This window comes from Lissotriton vulgaris, chromosome 4_1 (genome assembly GCF_964263255.1).
Source record: "Lissotriton vulgaris chromosome 4_1, aLisVul1.2, whole genome shotgun sequence".
NCBI classification, from domain to species: Eukaryota; Metazoa; Chordata; class Amphibia; order Caudata; family Salamandridae; genus Lissotriton; species Lissotriton vulgaris.
Window position 1 is genome coordinate 1,173,326,472 of NC_141691.1, and position 17,005 is coordinate 1,173,343,476.

The 17,005-nt window shown below is 45.3% G+C and overlaps 1 protein-coding gene across 2 annotated transcripts in view; it reads left to right on the top strand.

Annotated features, from left to right (window-relative positions):
* The window catches only part of PIGN (phosphatidylinositol glycan anchor biosynthesis class N), a 1,076,629-nt gene that overhangs the window by 165,818 nt on the left and 893,806 nt on the right, over nt 1–17,005 (top strand). The gene's annotated exons all lie outside the window — the stretch shown is intronic.

Consider the following 17,005-nt stretch of genomic DNA (forward strand, 5'->3'; position numbering starts at 1 on the left):
GCCCACGCCAGTTGGTGTGTTAGGATGAAGTGACTGAGATGGCATGTCCTGAGCCAGTTTTGCAATGTATTGGCGATATGGACCCCAAATGTCTGTTGGGCGGGAAGAAGTTGGGAGTTGTTCCGAATATTCCACACTATTCACATTGCAGTATGCCACACTCCCAAGACACGAGGTGATCGTCGGGGCACATCTCCTTACCAAAAATGTTTAGCGCGCACAACCACAAGCATTGAGATATTCCTCAAGAAACCCTGGTTGAAATTTGTTGCATTCAAATTAGATTGCTCAACTTCAGTAAGCCCTCAAGAAAGAAGAGTGTTACTTGAGCCTAACCATCTAGTCCATTTAATCTTGGTAACTAGTCAAAGCTCAAAAAACCTTACATACGTAGGGATGTCCTTTACATACCCTCCAAGCCCTGCTTAATTAATTTACGTTTAGTTGTGCATTGGTTAGATAAAAGGGATCAGCCCTAGGCCCTAAACGAGTTTAACTATTTAGTTGGGGTTTATGATGATGTTCGTCTCGTTGTGAATCCTCGTGTACAGTTTTATGTAGGAGAACACTCCCTCATTCACAAAACAATGCAAAGAAATAACTGTAATATAGGAATGTCCTGAATAAAATATCTAAAGCACATGATGAGCAAATCTGCAGTCTTCTACTCTGGAAAAAAATGAAGACCACTGTTTGCAATGCTGTGTTATTTATATGTGCTGTTGAGGCTGTGCTACACTCATACCTGAGATAAGCTAGGATGTGTGGCTCAGTGGACCTTTTTATCTGTCCCACATTGAAGACGTTGCATGGGATGGGAAGTGATAGATAGGTCTTGCACTGGAGGCATAACTGGTACAAAATCAGATATTTTGACAGTTGAAGTCATTTTAACGCTGTGAGAGATATATATTTATCAACTGCTCTAAATTTATGTTTTCAGTTGTGTACTTTTTAATCAAACATATGCTTCGATTATCTTCCAAATAATCACATTTGGTTCCCTCTGTGCTCTTCGTTGACTGTTGAGTGACTGGGGCAAAATGTAGACCATAATATCTGATGTATTCAGTGACCATTGAACCCATCTCTGTATTGATGGCAGCGGAGTGTAGTTAGAAGTAGAAACCAACAGCTGATATTGAGCTTACTGCCCAAGATTTATCTTCACTGACCCATCCCCCTGAAGATAACTCAACACAAACTTTCGATTCCACAGAAAAGTTGGATAAGAATGCTAAATCAATTTGATGTTCCCTCAACGGTTCAAAAATTAGTCTACCTACGTTAATTTTAGAAAACTGTGTGAAAATGGTATGTTAAAGAATTTATTTGGTAATGATTTAAATGCAGATACTTATTTCCTGGCCATGATGCAAATTTTCTTCGTTCTTTTAAACTTCCCAAATCTTTCATTACTTAAGGCCATATGCACTAATACCCATTTGCAATTTTATTTTTTTCCTTTTATTAACATTTTTCCATATCATCAAACTTACATATCAATGTTCCGCACCATGTATGGCTCCATATATTGTCAATACCTCACAACAACTCAACATTATAACAACAGATCAGTGCTCAAGGTGAAATCAAATGAATCGATTTACATTTCCCGCAGTCAAGAAACAGATCTTTCACATCATTCACATAGTACCTAATACACAGTTCATTATAGCCCGCCTGCGCCCGTCCGCGCTCGGCCGGGCTCAGGGCCAGAACCGATGCCGGAGCAAGCTCCCACATGGGTAAGCTACTCGCGTCGAGACCTCCTTAGCCTCAGACCCACCAACGACAGCACATGCAACTATATGCATGATTTAGACGGACCTTTCACTAGCTGCAGCATCTGCAAACCAGTCCAGCTACAGCTCCCCAAGCCACTAGTCTCCCCCCCGGGCCTTAAACTAGCCGCACTGAACTGCAGGTCTCTCCCCATGCATGCCTTGCTCATTAACCACCTCATAGTAGACCACGACCTGGACATTCTGTTCCTTACGGAAACGTGGCTCACTGACCACTCGGACTCGGATATAGTCACAGCCCTACCTCCGGGCTTTCTTATCCAGTCCCAATCACGCCCCACTGGCAGAGGAGGCGGATTAGCCATCCTCTACCGGGATCACTTCTCCTGTAGATCCAACGATGCCCTAATTTTGGATTCTGAAAGCTGTCATTTCACCATCCAGCTAGCACCGACTAGTACGCTGTCAGGCCTACTAGTATATCGCCCCCCGGGCCATTTTGGCCCTTTTGCTGGCGCTCTCCTAGAATCTATATCATCTCTTGCCCATCGAACTTCAAACTTTTCTATCCTAGGAGACCTAAATATCCACTTCGACGACCCGCTAGACACAGGGGCAGTCGACTTGATCACAGACCTGGCGGCCTACGGCCTCCACCTTACCAACTCCGGAGCCACACACAATAAGGGACATCTGCTAGACCCTGTGTTTACTAACATCCACTCGCTACAAGCCAAACAGTCCCTTCCCCTCCCGTGGATGGACCGCTTCTTGGTCCCTCTCCTCCTTCCAGGGGCATTCAGGAAACCCCACAAGCCAGCTACCTATACCAGGGACAGGGCATGGTCCAGACTCTCGGCGGAGGACTGGGCCAGAGCCCTAAACTCAACAACCCCTAGTTTTCCGAAAGATCCAGCCACCGCGGACAGACAGTTCAGGGAAAGGATCACCACTTCCCTCGACTCTATCTTCCCCTTAAAAACACGTGAGGAGAAAAACGGGAAAATTGGTTCTGCCCCATGGTACAGCCCTGAACTTAGATCTCTTCGCAAAGAATGCAAAAAAGCAGAGCGACTGTGGAGAAAGGACTGGCTTCATGCCAGTAAGGACGCCTACCGTAGGTCGGTGAGAATCTATAAGTCCACCCTGAAGCTTGCTAAAGCTTCTTACTATGACGCCAGAATACAAAATTCCACCAACTCGGCGAGAGAATCGTACACCATCGCCAAAGAACTGCTGAAAATACCAGTGCCCCCCTCCTTACACCCACCCCCTCCAGACAGAAGTAACGAACTGGCAACCTACTTCGACTCCAAAATCACCCGGATACTATCCTCCCTCCCACCTCCTAGTCTATCTAACCACTCAGACAAAGAGGTAGCCACCATCCCTACAGGCAACATCCCACACCCTCAGCTGTCTTCATTCAGAGCAATATCTCTGGACGAAGTAGTAACAACTCTGGCCAAGATGAAAAGCGGCTCTCCCCTTGACCCGGCCCCCATCAGATTCCTGAAAATAGTGGCCCCTACCATAGCACCCACTATCATGGAACTGATCAACATCTCACTATCTCAAGGCTCTGTCCCTCCGAGCTGGAAGAGTGCTGTTGTCAAGGCTCTTCTTAAAAAACCTCAACTGGACCCCGCCGACCTGGCCAACTACAGGCCGATCTCGCTTCTTCCATGCATTAGCAAGATGGCTGAGAAACTGGTCAACGCGCAACTGTCCCAGTTCCTCGAATCCAATAATCTTCTGCGTCGGTCTCAAACTGGATTCCGTCCCGGCCACAGCATGGACACCGCCCTCCTCACTGTCATCGAGGAGGCAAGGTGCATTCTGGATTCAGGAGGATCTGTGGCTGTGATCCTCCTGGACCTCAGCGCAGCCTTTGATACGGTGAACCACCGTGTCCTTCTCCACCGGCTGGCCGGGGCAGGAATCGCGGGCGCCGCGCTCGCATGGATAGAATCCTTTCTATCAGGCCGCTCATTCCAGGTATGGGACGGCAACTCACACTCAGCCTCTCTCCCACTCTCCAGCGGAGTCCCCCAGGGGTCTTCGCTAAGTCCCACCCTGTTTAATGCATACATGGCCCCTCTTGAGGATGTCGTTACCCCATTCGGGATAAAGATAGTGAGTTACGCGGACGACACGCAACTGGTCGTCTCACTATCACACCTTGACAACCACCCAGATAATCTGCTGAACTGCCTCCAGGATATCCACCACTGGATGTGCGAGTCATCACTAAAGCTCAACGGAGCAAAAACTGAAGTCATGCTCATGGGTAAGAAATGGACCACCATTCCCCCATCGGTCTGGCCAGACGTTTTCGGCGAGGTGCCCACTCCGAAAAAAGAAATCAAGACATTGGGAGTCTGGCTGGAACCTGAGCTATCTATGAAGACCCAGGCAGCTAAAACAGCAGGAACCTGTTTTGGACTCATGCGATCTATCCGCAAGATCCTTCCTCTACTTCCTCCCTTATCAAGGAAACTCCTGGTTCAAGGTCTGATTCTTGCCCGGCTAGACTATAGCAACGCCCTCTACCTCGGAGCCCCTGAATCTACCCTGGCAAAACTACAACGCACTCAAAATGCGGCCGCCCGACTCCTTATGAGTCTTCCCCCCAGAGCCTCTGCCAGACCAGTGCTCAAGGCCCTACACTGGCTTCCAGTGCGTCAGAGGATAGAATTCAAGGCTCTGTGCACTGCCCACAAACTCATCAATGGATCTAGGCCCCTCTGTCCTGAAAGAAATGGTCATCCCTTACAAAGCCCCCAGACTCCTGCGCTCCGATAACGAACGCTTGACCATCGTCCCTAGATTCAGGAAGGCACGCACCGGCGGTCGACGCTTTGCAATAAAAGCGTTCTCAGGATGGAACTCACTCCCCAGCAGCTTGCGACTGGAACCCTGCCATCTGCTCTTCCGTAAAAGATTGAAAACCTTTCTTTTCCCCAAATAGTACCACCTGGTCTCCACAAGTTTTTTCCAGCGCGGGGATGCCTCCGGGTCACCAGGCGCTCTACAAATCGCTAAATAAATATAGCTCATTTAACATTAGAGTGCATTATATCCCACGGGCATTTAGTAGCCAACAATCGTATCATTCCCTACTGATATATTGTCAATAGGGAGGCTGTGCTCGGCTCCGTCCTCTGTATTGTTTTTTCGGAGCCACGCCAGCAGTGGCTGCCAAATGTCCTTTCATCTAGAGGCAATAGGCATTTGCTCCCAAAACATTGACAACTGAGGGTAACAGAAGGTAATATCCTGTAGCCAATTTTTAACTGTCGGGGCAATAGCTGACCTCCAGTGCATAGCAACTCTATGCTTTGCCAGCTTAAGAAGCATGGCAAGCAAACAATGAACACGCGCTGGAGCGTCTTTGACATATCCCAGTATGCCTAACAATGGTGTACGCTCGACTGATTTTACCACAATATCCCCTATGGTGGCGAAAACGGCAACCCAGTATTTCACTCTCACCCGGTAAGACCAAGCCAGGTGCAAAAAGGTAGCCCCATATTTCCAGCAGTTGGAATCAGATCTAACCCCATTCGGAACAGCTGTGCGGGGGTAAGTTAAAATCGATAAAAGAACCTAAAATAAATCAACCTTATTTGTAGTTGGGGGATAGCATGCGCAGTTGGCCTCAGCAGTATTTTCATTGTTCCATGTCTAGTGGGGGGCTCAGTTCTTTGTTCCAGCCAGCTAATGCTTTGGGTGTAACCACCAGGGACGTATTTTGCATGTTGCTGTACATGCGTGTAATATGCTTACGTTGTGATGGGCATGTTAGTATTTGTTCAAGCACAAGTATTGTGGGTGGAGAATAGGCAAAGGTCTCCTATTTCTGCTTGCACGCAGCACGTAAACGGTAATATAGGAATACGTCTGCGAAATTTGGTCTTATCCCCTCAGCCCCGACTGGCAATGATCTCCGGAAACAGGTCTGTGAAAGTATGTAGACCTAGCCGGTGTGCAGTACCACCATGCCTCGATCACATAAGGGAGGGACGTGCAGATGATAAGCTAGCTGCATGGATGGGACTTATAGATTGTGGAGTTTAGCCATTTTTTTTAAACACTCCCAGCTCCAGCGTAGCGACTCTACTGTATCGATCTCATCATGAGGTCATTTGTACGTTTTATAAACCGCCACAAAGAGTGGGATTCGTGCTGATCTGTCCATCTCGACCGACAGGTGAGGCTGGAATGGCACTGGGTGGATCCAGAAGTGCAGGAATTGGGCTTGTACACAATAAGCATACAGTTGGAGATCCAGGGGCCCTCAAACCCCCCTGTGTCAAGGCGACGCTTTCCTCAGGATCTGTCGTGAAGTTATAAAGACCCACCTCTCGATACCTCCAATTCCGAATGTAATTACTACACAGAATCTTGGAGTGATCAAGCGGGGGGGAAAAGGGAGTTAGGAAGGGGACAGCAGGGAAGGAGATCTGGAAAGGAAAAGTTAGTAACAACACATTCCGTAAATCTAAATTGGCTTTGGAACCTAGAGCCAAAGCTGAATTATTCTGCAAAAACCTGTTGCTTAATCACAGACACTGAAGATACATTAGACTTCTTGATAATAAATACCAAATCTTTCACAACAACCTTTTCACCATATTGTTATTCTCTTGTGAATAGCGACAAAACATTCTTATCATAATTTTGTTATTCTCTTGTGAATTGCGACAGATTCTCTTTAAGCAAAAACAAAACTCACTCCTTAGTAAATAACCTCTTTACCAAAACTCTGTGAGCAAACCAATACAAAATCACACTGCTATATTTGTCTTCAGATATAGCTAAAACTCCTCTTGACCTTTTCTCCCTAAAGACATTTCAAAGAAAGAGTTGCGCAAAAACAAACAGTTTTAAAAATGAATGCACGCGCTTTCACATACTTTGCACTTTTAAGTTAAACATCTCTTGCCAGCAACAAGATGTAAACGCAGTTTTCAAAGAGCAAAATATATCAATGATTTCACACTTCTGTGCTTTTAATTATTCCTCATAACATAAACTATTAGTTTTATCAAATATGAATCAAGAAAGTATACTCAAAGGACTTTAGCGCCGAGAACTAGGATTGATAAGTCCTACCTGTAGAGTACGACCTACTCTACTACCTTTGAAGGACAAACGTCCCCGAAATGGCTCTTCCAACCGATGACCTTGCACAAGGAGCAAGCTGGATACTGACACGCCCCTTGGAAACGATCCTCAAGGCCTCCGATGGAATCCTTCGTCAAAAACAGCTGGGACTCTGCAAATGGGAGAGGGAGCAAGAAGAGAACACAGCCACTCCCCAGACGATTCCAGAATAGTGAGCACAGGAGACAGGGCGCGGTCGCGTAAGCCAACGTGCTTACGGCGCCCACGTTTGCGACCGGGCTACCAAACCTCACGCATTACGCGTGAGCATGCCAAACCTCACTCATTACGCGTGAGCATGCCAAACCTCACTCATTACGCGTGAGCATGCGAAACTTCACGCATTAGGCGGAAACATAGCAAACAGCAGCCAAAGGACAGGAAAACCTGCACAAACCTACAAACAGGGATACAACCTAACAGCACAAGCAGGTTTAAAGCACATCAGCCACCAACGCCCTCCCAAAGAGGACTGATGCATTTTGCCACAAGGGCAACTCCGAATGCAGAGTGGGGCGGGCCCTAGACCACAAGCCACCCTAGCCCTGACATTACACCCCCCTCCCAAGAGTGGTCTAGGGCCCGGCTTTAGAGGGTGGAGGAGGTGGAAACGGCGCACCAAGCGTGGGGCATGAACATTCGCAGCCGGCTCCCAGGAATCATTTTCAGCACCGTATCCCTTCCAGGAGACAAGATACCACAACCTGGAACCCCGACGTCTAGAATCCAAAATGTCTCGCACCTCATACTCCCAATTACCATGAACCAAAATCGGAGCTGGACGGGGAGCCAGATTCTGAGTAGCAGGTTTAAGGAGGGAAGTATGAAACACTGGATGAATTCTTAGAGACTTAGGCAACAACAACTTGAATGTCACAGGGTTCACCTGTCGAAGAACTGGGTAAGGACCAATGTACTTAGGTTGAAACATGCTTTTGTGCTTGAAGTTCAAGTTCTTGGTAGACAACCAAACTTTATCCCCAGGGGCATACACAGGACCTGAACGATGTTTTTTGTCATATTGCTCTTTGTATTTCTTCTTGCTTTGCAACAAGCGCTCCTGAATTTGACGGTGAATAGCTTGCATGAGTTGTACAGAGTCTCTAACTGCTGGTACACCACCATCATCTTTAGCCATAGTCAATGGTATGGCGTTAGGTTCATAGCCATAGAGTGCCTGGAACGGAGAGGAACCGGTTGATGAATGTGGCGAAGTGTTATACGCAAATTCAGCAATCCAAAGCAAATCCAACCAAGATTTCTTAGAGTCCGTAACATAACACCTCAAGTATTGTTTCAAAGTTTGGTTCAGTCTTTCAGTCTGCCCATCAGTTTGGGGGTGATAACTAGTGGACATGTTGGAGGTGATGTGTAGATCTTTACACCATTGCTGCCAGAATTTGGAAGAGAATTGAGACCCTCGATCCGAAAGCAATACTGAAGGCAGTCCATGTAAGCGCACCACATGTCGCAGAAATATTTGTGCTAACTGTCCCGCAGTGGGTAGCTGTTTACAAGGGATGAAATGAGCATATTTGGTTAAACTGTCCACAACCACTAGAATTACAGTATGGTGTTGAATTGGTGGTAGATCAGTAATGAAGTCCAAAGAAATATGTTTCCATGGTTCAGTTGGTGTCGGTAGAACCTGTAGAAAACCTTTAGGCTTAGTGTGATCGGATTTAAATCTTGCACAGATCTCACAATCATTAGCCATTTTCAGCACATCCTTTTGCAGCGTTGGCCACCAAAAAATCTTTTGTATTTTCTCCACAGTCTTCCGAGGGCCTGGATGCCCGGCCATAGGATGTGAATGTAACCAGTTAAACACAGTTTCTTGTAATTGCAAAGAGGGCAGATAAACTTGTTTTCCATGGAAAGGTATCCCTTCTTTGATGGTTTGGTTAGCATTGGAGTTCAACCATGATTTCCACAGAGAAGAAGGAAAGTTTTCATGAATATTCTCCAAAAATTGGTCTGCCGAAAGTACATTAATTACTTTGCCTGGATCGATTATTGGTTGAGGAGTTCCTTCAAAGCGATGCAAAGAAGAGTCTTTTCTGGACAGGGCATCAGCTTTCTTGTTGTCTTGGCCTGGACGGAAGGTAATTATGAAGTCATATTCGGCAAAGAACATCATCCACCTGAGTTGTCTCGGGGTCAACATTCTGGCTGAGCTCATAAACTGTAAATTTCTATGATCAGTGTACACGGTTACAGTAAATTTCGCTCCCATTATGTAATGTCTCCATTCTTTAAAGGCTTCTAGAATAGCTAATAGTTCTTTTTCAGCTATTACATAATTTTGCTCTGCGGGATTTAATTTTCGAGACATATAAGCAACCGGATGCATTTGTCCAGTGGTGTGATGTCTTTGAGAGAGGATGGCTGCTATAGCTACATCAGAGGCGTCAGCTTCAATGATAAAGGGTTCCTCCACATTGGGATGCATGAGAACTGGAGCTTCAGTAAAGGCCTTTTTTAACTTCTGGAATGCAAGTTCAGCTTCTGTGGACCATTCAAAGTTCACCTTCTTTCTCAACAATCGTGTGATGGGAGCTACTACAGCAGAAAAGTGATCAATGAAGCGGCGGTAAAAGTTTGCAAATCCCAAAAAGCACTGAATGTCTCGAACAGATGTCGGAGTGGGCCAATCAGCAACAGCCTTGATCTTTCTGTCTGTCATTTTCATGCCAGTTGGAGTGAGGAGGACTCCTAAAAATTCAACTTCATGAACATGGAAATCACATTTAGATAATTTGCAGTACAAATTATGAGATTGCAGGGTGCTCAAAACCTTTTTGACGTGACCTTCATGTTCAGATTCAGAATCTGAGTAGATCAAAATATCGTCTATATAGACAATAACAAAGAGATCTAGAAACTCTTTCAAGGCATCATTCAAAAAAAACTGAAAAGCAGCTGGTGCATTGCACAGCCCGAATGGCATCACCAAGTACTCAAACAATCCATATCGGGTTTTGAAAGCAGTCTTCCATTCATCCCCTTGCCTGATACGAACCAAATGGTAGGCTCCTCTGAGGTCCAACTTAGTGTAGATTTTTGCCTTTTTAACTTGGTCCAATAGAACAGGGATGAGAGGCAATGGGTACTTATTTTTGACTGTGATTTTGTTCAACGCCCTATAATCGATGCAAGCCCTCAATTCCCCATTAGCTTTCGGAATGAAAAATAAAGGAGACGCTGCCGGAGACTTGGAGGGGCGGATGAATCCATTTTCAAGATATTGATCGAGATATTGTCTTAGATGTTGATTCTCTTTTTCAGATAAAGCATAAATGCGACAATTTGGTACACTAGATCCAGGTACAAGATCGATTTGACAGTCATAGCTTCGATGAGGAGGAAGGATGGCTGCCTTAGCTTCACTGAAAACTTCTGCGAAGTCCTTGTAAACTTTTGGTAACAATGTTTCTTTTTCCTCAGCTGTGGCCAATTGACTCAGAATTGGTTTTGAGGTATTGAGACAAGACGAATGACAAAAATCAGATAGGAAAACCAGTTCTCTCTTTCGCCAATCTATGGTTGGATTGTGTAAGCAAAGCCAAGGCATTCCTAAAATGAAACCATACTGGGGTGCTTGGATCACATCAAACTGAAGCTCTTCCTTATGTACTTGTTGCTTAGCATCTTCGCAGAACAGAGCAACTTTAGATGTTTGCATGGTTACTGGACCTCCAGCTAGAATTTTTCCATCCACAGCTTGCACTATTTCTGGAGTCTCTTTTTGTTCACAGATGATTCCTAAACGCTGGGCTGTTTCTAAATCTACAAAATTTCCTGTAGCTCCAGAATCGACTAAAACTTCCATTTGGCATGTTTCATGAATTAACCTGATTTGTACAGCTAACCTGAAGTGAGCTTTGTAGTTAGAAACGCATGAGTTCACAGAAGGGAAGGCAATAGTACCCAAGAGATCTCCCTTCAAACATCTTGGGCCAGTTAGTTTTCCGATTTTGGATCTGTTTTTTCCAGAGCAGCTGATTTACTAGAGTTAGGAAATTTTCCCTTTGGTTTCGTTAAACAGTCCTTCACGAAGTGACCTTTTCGGCCACAATAAAGGCATTGTCCATTCTTTCGACGATTATCTTTCTCATCTTTAGACAATGGTTGTCTTAAAGTTCCTATTTCCATTGGCTCTGAACCAGTTTCAGAATTTGCAAATTGAGGCCTAGATTTAGCTTCTGATCTCCAACTTGGTTTATCCGTTCTTTTTTTATCTGATCTCCGTTCAGAGAGTCTATGGTCTAAGCGCAGCGTAAGATTAATCAATTCAGAGCAAATTACAGGTTGGGGATCAATTTGTGCCAGAACATCTTTTAGATCGTCCTTTAAACCTTGATAAAAGAGAGCTGCTCTTTTTTCCTCTGGCCAAGAAGTTTCAGCGATTAATCTGTTGAAATGAGACAGATAAGAAACAAGGTCCCTATTGCCTTGTTTCAATTGAAGTAGTTCTCGATCAGCGGACAGAGTAACAGTTCTGCGATCAAAAACTTTTTCAAATTCCTCCACAAATCGTTTCCAATTGTAAAGCAAAGTGTCATCTTGTCTGACCAAAGGAACTGCCCAGTTTGCGGCATCTCCGGTCAAGTAGGAAATTAAAAACGCAATTTTAGACTGTGGGGTTGGAAACGCAGTAGGTCTACAAGCAAAATGCAACTCGATCTGAGTCAAAAAAATTTGCACCTTGGAGGGGTCCCCAGAAAAACGTTCAGGAGCTGCCAAAGGAATTTGAGGGGGCACAGTAACAGCTATGTTTGTATTTCCCCTACTAACACCAGTTTCTTGAACCTCTTCCGGAAGGGGAGTATTCTGTAATTGAATATTTTCTACTTTAGCTGCTAACAAAGCAGTTACATCCATGGTTTCCTTTAAATCTGCTTGAATACGCATGATTGCAGACATTAAGTCATTGATGGTGGTCATTATGACTTCACGTACAGACCAGGAGGAAAAAATAATTCGTGGGCTCACTATTCTGTCAAGGCGACGCTTTCCTCAGGATCTGTCGTGAAGTTATAAAGACCCACCTCTCGATACCTCCAATTCCGAATGTAATTACTACACAGAATCTTGGAGTGATCAAGCGGGGGGGAAAAGGGAGTTAGGAAGGGGACAGCAGGGAAGGAGATCTGGAAAGGAAAAGTTAGTAACAACACATTCCGTAAATCTAAATTGGCTTTGGAACCTAGAGCCAAAGCTGAATTATTCTGCAAAAACCTGTTGCTTAATCACAGACACTGAAGATACATTAGACTTCTTGATAATAAATACCAAATCTTTCACAACAACCTTTTCACCATATTGTTATTCTCTTGTGAATAGCGACAAAACATTCTTATCATAATTTTGTTATTCTCTTGTGAATTGCGACAGATTCTCTTTAAGCAAAAACAAAACTCACTCCTTAGTAAATAACCTCTTTACCAAAACTCTGTGAGCAAACCAATACAAAATCACACTGCTATATTTGTCTTCAGATATAGCTAAAACTCCTCTTGACCTTTTCTCCCTAAAGACATTTCAAAGAAAGAGTTGCGCAAAAACAAACAGTTTTAAAAATGAATGCACGCGCTTTCACATACTTTGCACTTTTAAGTTAAACATCTCTTGCCAGCAACAAGATGTAAACGCAGTTTTCAAAGAGCAAAATATATCAATGATTTCACACTTCTGTGCTTTTAATTATTCCTCATAACATAAACTATTAGTTTTATCAAATATGAATCAAGAAAGTATACTCAAAGGACTTTAGCGCCGAGAACTAGGATTGATAAGTCCTACCTGTAGAGTACGACCTACTCTACTACCTTTGAAGGACAAACGTCCCCGAAATGGCTCTTCCAACCGATGACCTTGCACAAGGAGCAAGCTGGATACTGACACGCCCCTTGGAAACGATCCTCAAGGCCTCCGATGGAATCCTTCGTCAAAAACAGCTGGGACTCTGCAAATGGGAGAGGGAGCAAGAAGAGAACACAGCCACTCCCCAGACGATTCCAGAATAGTGAGCACAGGAGACAGGGCGCGGTCGCGTAAGCCAACGTGCTTACGGCGCCCACGTTTGCGACCGGGCTACCAAACCTCACGCATTACGCGTGAGCATGCCAAACCTCACTCATTACGCGTGAGCATGCCAAACCTCACTCATTACGCGTGAGCATGCGAAACTTCACGCATTAGGCGGAAACATAGCAAACAGCAGCCAAAGGACAGGAAAACCTGCACAAACCTACAAACAGGGATACAACCTAACAGCACAAGCAGGTTTAAAGCACATCAGCCACCAACGCCCTCCCAAAGAGGACTGATGCATTTTGCCACAAGGGCAACTCCGAATGCAGAGTGGGGCGGGCCCTAGACCACAAGCCACCCTAGCCCTGACACCTGCTTCAGTGGGAGGGTCAACAACTCCCAGGAGTTATGAGTCTGTTTGCCTGCCCACACCAGAGATATCATCAAGGAGCACAAGGTATCAAAAAAGGCCAGTGTGAGAATAAGGAGCAAATTAACAAAGCGATATAAGAATTTGGGCAAAACCACTATCTTGGCAATCACGAATTTTCCGGCCAGGGAGAGCGTTAATTGAGCCCAAGTTTGTATCCTGCTCTCCAGCCAAGTGATAGTCCTACCTTAGTTTGCTGCCCACAGCTCCTGCAGATCACTGGAGAGCCAAATGCCCAGATATCGGACAGGACCCTGAACCCAGCTGAGTGGGACTTCTAGTGAAAAAGGAGTAGTGTCCTTAGTGAGTGGGAAAAGGACCGACTTTGCCCAATTTTTTTATATGCGTGACAGTCCACCAAAGTGGAGAAGCTCGTGCAGCTCCCGGTCAAGATTCTCAGCTGGGTTGTTGATATATAGGGTGTTGTTGTCCGCATATAGTGATATGATAAACCCTCTGGCAGCAGATGACATTCTTGGAGTTTATGAGGAAGATGCCAGATGGGGCATTCCGTCTCTGTCGCTTATGCCTGTGAAGAGATGGTCACCGGTTGCCATTCAACTGAATGCCTTAATGATTGAATCAGGACTAAGAGCTGTAAATAGGCGCACTATCTCTGATGCTCGGGGGGCAAATACATATAACAGGGTTTCCTGTGAAAGTAGAATTGATTATATAATGGTGGATAGGAGGGCATGGAAGTTAGTGGAGGATATGGTCATTATACCATCAGTAGACAGTGACCATAACCCCTTGTCCCTCACAATGGTGGTTCTGTGGCAGAGGTAGGAGTACTTCCCCCTCCCCTAGCTCGAGATTATTAACTAAGACAGTTGTACCATCCAATAGTAATAGGTTTCTTAAGTGGCCAAAGTTTATTAAGGACGAGCAAAGATTAAGTGCATTGGAAGAAATCCTTAGTGAGCAGACCTTAAGGCTTTCTGCAGCATGTAAGGACGTGGCTGGGCCTGTGGCGGCAGAAACTATCTATGTTGATACGATAGATCAGATTGGTACTCTGTTTGTAGTTCCCAGTAAAAAGCGCCCAACGAATGCCAAGCCAGTGCAGAAGTGGTTTGATAGAAATTGTAGAATGAAAAACAATAGTCTGATTCTTGCTATCAAATCTAGTAATCCAGTTGTTGTTCGGCAGACCAGATTACATTATAGGCAAGCCATCACAATAGCTAAGAGGGAGTGGGAAGAATCACATTGAGATAGCCTTGGAGCAGCGAGCAAATCCAAAAATGGTGAGCTATTTTGGGCTTTAGTTAGAAGATCCAATGGCTGCGACCCGGATCAAATCCCCAATCATATAATGGATAGGGAGTGGTTTGAGCATTTTAGGAAACTTTACGGGGGTGATGAGCAGTCGGGTATTCCTGGGCCCTTTCATGGTGCCATGGCTACTGATTCTGCTCAGGCTCCATTCACTAGAGTAGACAAGAGGTGCTGGCTGCATTAACCATGATTGCACCCGCTAAGGCCCCGGGACAGGATGGTGTACCGGGTGACCTCTTTAAAGCTAGCACCGAAGGTTGGGCCTCCTACTTTGTAATTCTTACGAATGCCTTGTTGGAAGGCGCACCGGTCCCGAACTCTTGGAAGGGGGCCGAAGAGATCCCTATATACAAGAAGGGCCCCAAGGGGGACCCTGCCAACTACCGCCCAATAAGTCTTATAGATGCTGGGCAGAAACTGGTTGGCAGGGTACTCTTGGAGAGGATTCTCTTGTGGGCGGATGAAAATAGCATTATATCACCCTTTCAGGTGGGCTTTAGGGCTTGCACAAGTACGATAGACCAGGCATTTAGGTTGGTACTCCTACACTGGAAGGTGGTTACCATTGGCAAAGGCGGTCTTTATTTGGCATTTATTGACCTGAAGACCGCCTTTGACTTGGTCCCCCGAGACCGCCTATGGCTGGTCCTGGAGGAGATGGGGATTCCTTCGCCCATCCTGAATCTCTTGGCTCGTATGCATGACGGAAATTATACCCGTATTAGATGGGGATCACAGGAGCAAAAAACTGATAAAATCCCTGTGAACAGAGGGGTATGCCAGGGTTGCGTACTGGCCCCCACACTCTCCACGCTATTTGTGAATGGTGTAGTCTCCTTTCTGCTCGAAATCAATGCTGACGCCCCGGTCCTGGCGGGTGATAAAGTCCCCGCATTACTCTTTGTGGACGATACGTTGCTAGTATCAAAAACTCCCGCAGGATTGCAGAAGCTGTTGGACCGCTTCTGTTTGTTTTGTAAGCTGAGGGGCCTTGCCATAAATACTTCTAAAACAAAGCTTCTTTACTTTAACCCGAGTAGATCGTCTAGCTCTACCTTGTCTCTTGACGGGGTGTCTCTGGAACGTGTAAAAGAGTTTGACTACTTGGGGATTAGAATTTCCGATAAACTTAAATGGCAGCCACATATTGATAAAATGGCGCTAAACCATAAGAGGGTAGTTGGAGTACTGGGGAGGGAACACCGTGCCTCCACTTCCAAGCCCATTGCTCCTGCTCTAGATATTTATGCTGCAAAAGCTGTAGGCTGTGCCCTCTATGGTGCAGAGCTTTGGGGCTTCGATCGTGTTGATGCCCTAGTTATCGCAGAGAATAAGTTCTTTAGGGAGCTTGTATCGCTCCCGAGGGGTACCCCAACTAAGCCACTCTTGAGTGATCTGGGTCGCCATTCCATCAAGGACCTAGCCACTCTGCGCCCTCTTCTATACTGGGCCCGGCTACAGCGTAGCCCGGAGCTCTTAAGGTACGCCAATGGCCTAAGAGAGGTCATTAACTTACAAGGAGCCCACAAAATTAGTTGGTTAGCTAATATAAAGAAGCTTTTACTGGCAACGGGCCTTATAACTGCTTGGGAGTCCGGGGCATTGCTATCTAAGGCAGAAACTAAGCGAGCCTATTTGGCATGGGTCGATGATCAAGAGCAGAGGGACCCAAATCAAGGTAGGCTGACTGAGGTATTCGGTCAGCACAAGCCTAAGCCTCGCCTGGAGCCCTATCTAGATTTTATTATGAAGCCTAGAGACAGATCCCTTTTTATCCAGTTCAGGATGGGCACTCTTCCTCTTCGTGACCGTACTAGCAAGTGGAAGCCACCGCATCAAACTCCCGCTGATTGCCCAACCTGTGAAGGTGTCACTGAAAACATTGCTCATGTGTTTTTTGTATGCCCAGCCTATACAAAACCTAGACAGAAATGGCTCAAACCTGTGTGCCTGTTGCTTGGAACCAGGGACCACTCTGTTGCACTTAGAATACTTAAGGCTGATGCTAGCACAACCTTAGTGTGTGTGGTGGCCAAATTTCTAAGTTGGGCTTGGCTGATTGGGCTGAAGGCTACTCGATGAATTAAGTATTAGCAAAATATCTTTTTATATATCTATATATCCACAAAGCTGTTAAAGTTTAATACATTTTTAACTATTTATTGTAACATAAAAGGCTTTTATATGTAATTTTTTTTAATGCATTGTTAATGAACTGTGTTTTTAATCGTAAATGTGCTTTTATGATATATTTTACATATCGAAATAAAGCTTTGTTGACTTGACTTGACTTGATAAACTCTCTGGTGGAGAACCCCAGACCCCTTGCATCATGATGCTGCCT